The sequence below is a fragment of the Lactuca virosa genome, chromosome 5 (assembly GCF_052849685.1).
Source record: "Lactuca virosa cultivar CGN04683 chromosome 5, Lactuca_virosa_CGN04683_v6, whole genome shotgun sequence".
In the NCBI taxonomy this organism is placed as follows: Eukaryota; Viridiplantae; Streptophyta; class Magnoliopsida; order Asterales; family Asteraceae; genus Lactuca; species Lactuca virosa.
The window spans coordinates 397087590-397095077 of NC_136430.1; positions in this window are offsets into that span (position 1 = coordinate 397087590).

A 7488-nucleotide genomic window follows, 5' to 3' on the forward strand; every position below is an offset into this window, starting at 1 on the left:
TTTTTGGATTTTAATCCTGGTTATAGGATGATGCTATATTTAGTGATATGTTAGATCTATATCCTGGTTATAGGATGATGCTATGTTTAGTGATCTGTTAGATCGGTATCCTGGTATATAGGATGATGCTATGATTAGGGATCTGTTAGATCTGTATGACTATCTGTACATGCTAGCTAGTGTATGATATATATGTGTTTGTTGTATGATTGGGGGTGGGTTGAGGCGATCCTGCTTTGTGCTCTAGGCCAACATACCCAAGACGGCCCAAATAGACTGAAGGCCCATCGGGGCGTACCAGTCAGGCCGAAGGCCCGAAGAACGGTCCAGACAGGCTGAAGGCCCGGTTGGGCGGACCAGACATGCTGAAGGTTCTGAGAGTGGGCCAGATAGACTGAAGGCCCGGTGAGGGCGGTCCAGTCATACTGTAGACTCTATATGCATGTTGTTTGTTATGATATTGTTCTGATTTGTATGGCGTTGGTATTTTGGGGGAACTCGCTAAGCTTCGGGCTTACAGTTGTTGATTTTGTTTCAGGTACTTCGGATGATCGTGGGAAGACGAAGGCTTGATCGTGCACCTCCTTACATTTTATGACTTTGATTTCTAGGATTCTCTGATATGAAACTATTTTGAAAACATTTTGTAATAACTAATGGGTTTTGGATGTTTGAAAAAGTTTTAAATCTGCAAAATTTTTATGGATGTTACATAAACTCACTTAAAGTTCTTCCCCCACCAATATGGGATCAAGGATAATAGCCAATTTGTTATTCCTTAATTATTTCCAGCAATCCCTCTAAGTTGGAAAGTTTTCTTTCACTCAGACAAATGACATCATCTAGGTGTCATGGAGATTAAACCCAAACATAATGTGAAGAAAGAAGAAGAGACCAATTCAATTGTACCCTTAAAGATTTAAACCAAGAACCTTAGACCTTTCCGGTTTACCCACACACATCACCTACCATCTTTGGTTATCACTAAGCACTAATATGGTCATGCATTATAAACCTTTTTCATGACCATCCAAAAGATAAACCATTAATCTTCATTTCAGGCACCATTACCTATAGATCATACAGACAAGGTTTTACGACATCTTTGTTTATTAGATATCTCCAAGACTTTGTTAAGAGCCTCAACTCAACCTCGTTCCGGCAATAAACAAAAAATTGACTTTGTTAGCTCAAAGAGTATAGTTTTAACCATCAAAGTGATCCAACTTCACAAAAAAATCTGGTTCATTGATATGAAGTTGGTAGAAGAAATCTTAGTGTCCATTTGTTTAAAAAATGTAATCACGAAAAAAAACCTTTAAGATTGTTATGAATCAGACATAATAGACAAACAATCAAACCGAAAAATAACATTGAGAATTATAGTCGATTACTTGTGAACAATAAATTCAATTATCATTAGTTAATTATCTAGTTGGTTTGATCATTTGTGATCTAATTTGATTGTAAGAAATGTAAACGGAAAAATATCATGCTGTCGGGCGAATTAAATATAAGACAGAAAAAAGTATAAATCTAAAATTTTGTTGAATGAAAACAAAAAATTGCATTTCATGTATCAAATGGATATTTATGTAAACCGAAACGTGTTAGCTAGTAAAACATTAAATTTCACGTGTTAGCTAGTAAAACATTAAATTTCAGAAGGGATATTTACATAAAAGTTCGTAAGCTTAAATTATAGACGGCTTATTCCAAGTCTAGTTTTATACACATTAACGTCTGAAGTTTGAAAAAAAATCATCGGTATCAATTATATATATTCTAGACAAAAGTGCAAAAATGGTCCCTGTGGTATGCATTTTTTTTTTTTTTTTGTGTTTTAGTCAAAACCCTGATTTTTTTGGCTTCGTGGTCCTTTTGACTATGTTTGTACGTAGATTTGGTCCCTCGTAAAATTAAAATGACTAAATTGCCCTTATTAGATTTATTTTCTATTTTCTTTTTTTGTATAAGTATTTTTATATATTAAATAAAGATAGGGACTCTCTCTCTCTCTCTCTCTCTCTCTCTCTCTCTCTCTCTCTCTCTCTCTCTCTCTCTCTCTCTCTCTCTCTCTCTCTCTCTCGTGGAATCAATTCTCACGACACCACCACCCATTTTTGATTTAGGGACTTTAACGACTTGCTTCAAGAATTTTAAATGCCAAATTGATGGCTTAAACATAAATTTGTGAAGCCAAATTACTGAAAATCAATGAACATAACTAAGAACTTCACGTTGCAGCATGAAAAGATCATTCAGACAAAAGATCAAACACTTGGTGGGCATCAACCATACTTTGTGTTCATGGGTTGCAGAGCTTTACTGAGTAATCTTTCACGTCCTTTTTTTCTTACATCATTCAATTCCCCATTCTTTCAACTTTAAAGCTAAACCATTTCCATGAATGGTTTAAGGGTGAACCCACCAGACAAATCGATTCTGCATCAAAAATTAAAACCAATTTTCTCAAACTCATAGGGTACACCCAAAACCTGCGACTCAAGTATGTGTGTGTGAGTGAGTTTGATGTGAAGACAATCAGGCAAAGATTCTGATTATCAAGCTTACCGGAACTTTGATCTTGATCTCGATCTCCCCCTACCCCCTTTTTCTCTCAATTCTAGGAAATTAAGAAAATTGAACCGGTGCACCATTCTATCTACATTTTCTTATAGATAGAACTAGGAGAGAAGTGGAAATGGTAGTTCGATTGAGAATCGATTTTACAATCGGAAGGAGATGTCATCTCTTTGCAGATTTCATAGTGGATTCCTCAAACCCACTAGCCGTCAACGAACAGAGGTACCCCATTGCTGACGTGAATCAATTCGATTCAGCCAACAAAGTGCTAAATTGGATGAAAAATCAAAGGGTTTTTACAAGGGGGTTCATTGTAGAAGACGATAAACAGTACTTGCCTCAATAAGGTATGCTCAGACTTTGTTCCTCATTAGCTTCGTCTTTTTCCATATCTCTATTCTTCCATGGATTCAGAAAAAAGAAGGAGAACGGTAATGAAATCGTTGTTGGTGAGGTTGGGTTGCAAGGAGGAAGAACAAGGGGAAGGGATTGTATGTTCTCGATTATATGTATTAGTGTGTGTATACATATACGTTCTTGATTGTGTATGTATGTTCTCTCTTAGGAGCAAAATAATCATTCATCAGATTATATATACGTTTTTTAGGAAGAGAGAGAGAGAGAGAGAGAGAGAGAGAGAGAGCCCTATATTTTAATTTAATAAAACATTAAATTAAATAGAAAAAAGATTAAAAAAATATCAGGAGGGCATATTAGTCATTTTAGTTTAACAAGGGACCAAAAGCATAACCAAAATATCTCAAAATGACCACCAATCTAAAAAAATCATGGTTTGGACTAAAACCTCAAAAAATTGCATACCACAGAGACTATTTTTGCAGTTTTTGTCTATATTCTAAAAATTAAAAACCAAAGCTGGTAGATTTTTTCAGTGGCTTTAGTTAACCCTCTACTTTGTATATTCTTCATATTTCACCCTTCTAACTTTGTAAGATGACGTATTCCATCCAATACTTCATAAAATATCATTTTTACCCCCTTCAACTTTTAACTGTCTAAAATGTCCCTTTCATCTTTGCTATTTTTCAGCCCTCTTTTTTTTAAATGTCATTTTTACCTCTTTAACTTTGAATTTTTTAAAATGTCACTTTTATCTTTTTATTTTCTAAAGTTTTGTTTTTACCCTCGTAGTATATTTAATCTAATTCTCCTACAATTACCATCCATCGAATTTGTAAAATGTCATTTTCATCTCGTCGGTTTTGAACTTTGTAAAAATCTTTAAGTTAAAAAAACTAATTTATTATGTGTTTATTTTTATGTATGTGTCCAGGGGCGGAGCCAAGCTTTAAGAATAAGGGGGCTGATAATTCACATCGTAATAATATAAAATAATGTTATATTCGAATATAATAATATGTTTATAATTTTATAATAGAAATTCATAAATAAATAAATAAATCATTCAATTACAAAGTAACAATAAAGTATGAAATAAAAATAAAAATTTACAGTTTTAATATTGATATAGCAGTGTAGCCAGAAACGATTTTTTAATTTTGAAAATTTACCTTCTCGACGAATGAAAATAACTTTACAGATTGCCTTGTTAAGTCGTCAATTAACAAAATGAAAAAAATGGGGGTGAGCTACAGACGAATTTATATATATATATATATATATATATATATATATATATATATATATATATATATATATTAAATCCAAGGGACCTTATGAATAGTAATCTTTTTTGCTTTAGGTTTTTGCCACAAATGTTTGATGAATTTGACATTTTTAGTCCTCGAAGTGAAAACTTTTACATTTTTAAGTTTTGATTAAGTTTTTGTGCCTTTAGATTTTTGCCATAAATCTTTAGTGACTTTGACACTTTTCGTCCTTGCAGTCAAATCTTTTATATTTTGATGTTTTTGCCATAAATTTTTAGTGACTTTAACACTTTTCAACCTTGCAGTCAAAACTTTTACATTTTGACATAAAAAACACAAAAAACCTCCTTTAGACTTTTGCTACCATATTTTTCCAATTTTGGCAACTTTTACATTATAGCCACAACATTTTTGGTTTTTCTCCATCAATGTTCTTTATTTTTGTTGTACACTTTTGAAATCTAATTTTAAGGGGTGTCGGTTTTCTCCCTTATTTGTGACGATTTACACTTTCAATACATATTTTAAAGTTTGCCGATATTTAACTTCTATGACATAGTCCAAAAGCGGTGGAGCCGCGCATCCTTTTCTAGTTGAAATAAATGGGATATTAATTAATGGCGGAATAAAATAAGATAAACAGGGATGAAATTTAAATTAGATGGTGGGCCTCATTTTTAGATATAAGTCTCATATCCTTATTCTTTTATATATACAAGATATTTGTATTCTTTAAAATAATTGGAAGGGGCACAATTAAGCAATGTAGCAGTGGCTCATTTTAGGTATAGTATCATGATAAATTCAAGGTGGTCAACGTAAACTTAAAATTTTCGTTCATTAGTTTTTTTTTTTAACTTTTTTTTTATGTTTTGTGCTTATTTTTAATCATTCTGTTTGACATGACTTTGATCTCTGATTTTTGTGCTTAGGCAACTTAATATATTAACGTTTCGTGCTTATTTTTAATCATTCGATTTAACATGACTTTGGTCCCTAACTTTTGTGCTTAGGCAACTTAAGTCATCCTAAGTTTCTATCCATGGATTTGGTCTCTGACTTTTTTCGTTCGACAACTTAAGTCCTCCTTAGTTTCTATTTCTACCGAAATAGTTCATCTTTTTAAATCTATTATCGTCTTTGCAACGCGCAACAGTTAAAATCCTTGTTTGAAAGTAAAATCGATCATCCCTCCATAGATTTTTTCCGACATAGATTTGACTATTTGAGAATAAAAAATGGAAACACTTTTTGAAGATACGGTTGAACTTCGCAAAAACTTTACCAAAAATCATAAACACATTTTTGAGGATAAAAGGTTTTAACTTTTAGGGAATCAAAACAAGTTTTATGTCACAAAGGTTTTACTTGTGATATAAATTAATACTTTTGATGGGGATGAGAATTAAGGAAGAAAACAATAAAAACGTGAATTGGAGTAATCATGATATTCATAGATGATATGCTTTGTGCTAAGAAACTATGTCACCCATCTTCCAATTATGAATTTTATAGACTTGAATATATGAATAAATCCTTCAATATATGAATAAATCTTAATTTATACAATAATGTTTTTCTTCTTTCTCAATGTATGCAAGAAAGTGGGTTTTTAAACCAATCATAAAATCACATTTCTAGTAAGAATCGTACGATATTTTATATATAACTTGTTTAAACGATTGAAATGTTATGGTCGCATAATTATTGTCGGTTACAGAAATTGGTAAAAAGGATTATTTTGAAATTTTTATTTGCTCACTTGCTTACCTAAGATTGTATGATGTTGAAACTTGTAAATGGTATGATGTTTCGGATCATTTTAGTCTTGGATTTTGTAATTGGGAGTGGCTTCGTCCACTTTAGCTAACCTTCTTGATGGTGATAATATTTCCACAACCAATGATATTTGGGTCTCGTATTTATCCATAGGATCAAATTGACAAATTCGATTACTTATAACTAATGCTTACAAACAAACGATAGGTGCTGATATTCAAGACTAACGGGAACTCCAAACAAATATTCAAGACTGAGGGGATCTCCAAACAAAAGAAATTAAGAATATGACTCACAAAACTTTGTCTGTTTTCTTAAAGCCGGCACTAACCCTATTTATTGTCACACCCCAAAACCGGAACGGCGGAAACGTTCGGGGGTGGAGGACGTCATGTTTAGTATCACAAGTCATGCATCATAGTAATCAAAGTAACAAATAACCATTTCATTAGAAAGAAAGTGTTTACAAAGTATGTGGTTCACATAACATAGACTACAAAGTAAATAACAAAACAAGACATGAAGCTATTATGTTCCATCTTCTGAATCCCAGTGCGCGTACTTGTCTACTGGTCTCCTGAGAATACAAGTTATTTTGAAAGAGTAGATCAACATTTAAGCTGGTGAGTTCATAAGATTTTAGTGATGTAAGTAAGTTGTAAATTCTTTTTACAAAAGTTCGTCTGTTCCTCCAGAAAATCCTATATTTCCTGCTTTGATGAAATATAAGTAAAAATGACTCTACAATCCTTTCTATGAGTACTAAATGGATACAAGTTATATAAAACCCAGAGTAAACAAACAATCGGTTGTGTGTATCTACCCTAAGCCCACAACCAAACAAGGAACAGGAAATGAGGCGGAAGGCACACATCCCAATGTTTGTTAGATCGTCGTTGTATATAACTCTGACGTATTCACTTGGTACTCACGGAGTTAACTGTAATAGTTCCTTTATAATTGATGAAAAGATTCTTTAAGAAAACCCTTATTTCTTTTAGTAAAAATGGTAACCACAATAGTTCCTTCTATAATCACTTAGTTTATACTAGCTATATATAATCTAATATCGAACAGATAGTTAGTTGTGTGAATCTGCCCTAAGCCCACAACCAAACAAGGAACATGAAGTAAGGCGGAAAGCACACATCCAACTACCTATCGGGTATTAATTATATATAGCCCTGATGTATAAACTAAGGTATTATAGAATTAACCACCTAAGGTCTTTTAAGTTATACTGGTTTAAATAAATGGATTAAAACCTTATTTCCTTTAGTAAAAATAGTAACCACAATAGTTCTTTCTATAATTACTTAGTTTATACGAGCTATATATAATCTAATATCGAACGGAGAGTTGATTGTGTGAATCTGCCCTAAGCCCACAACCAAACAAGGAACGGGAAGTAAGGCGGAAAGCACACATCCAACTACCTATCGGGTATTAATTATATATAACCCTGATGTATAAACTAAGGTATTATAGAATT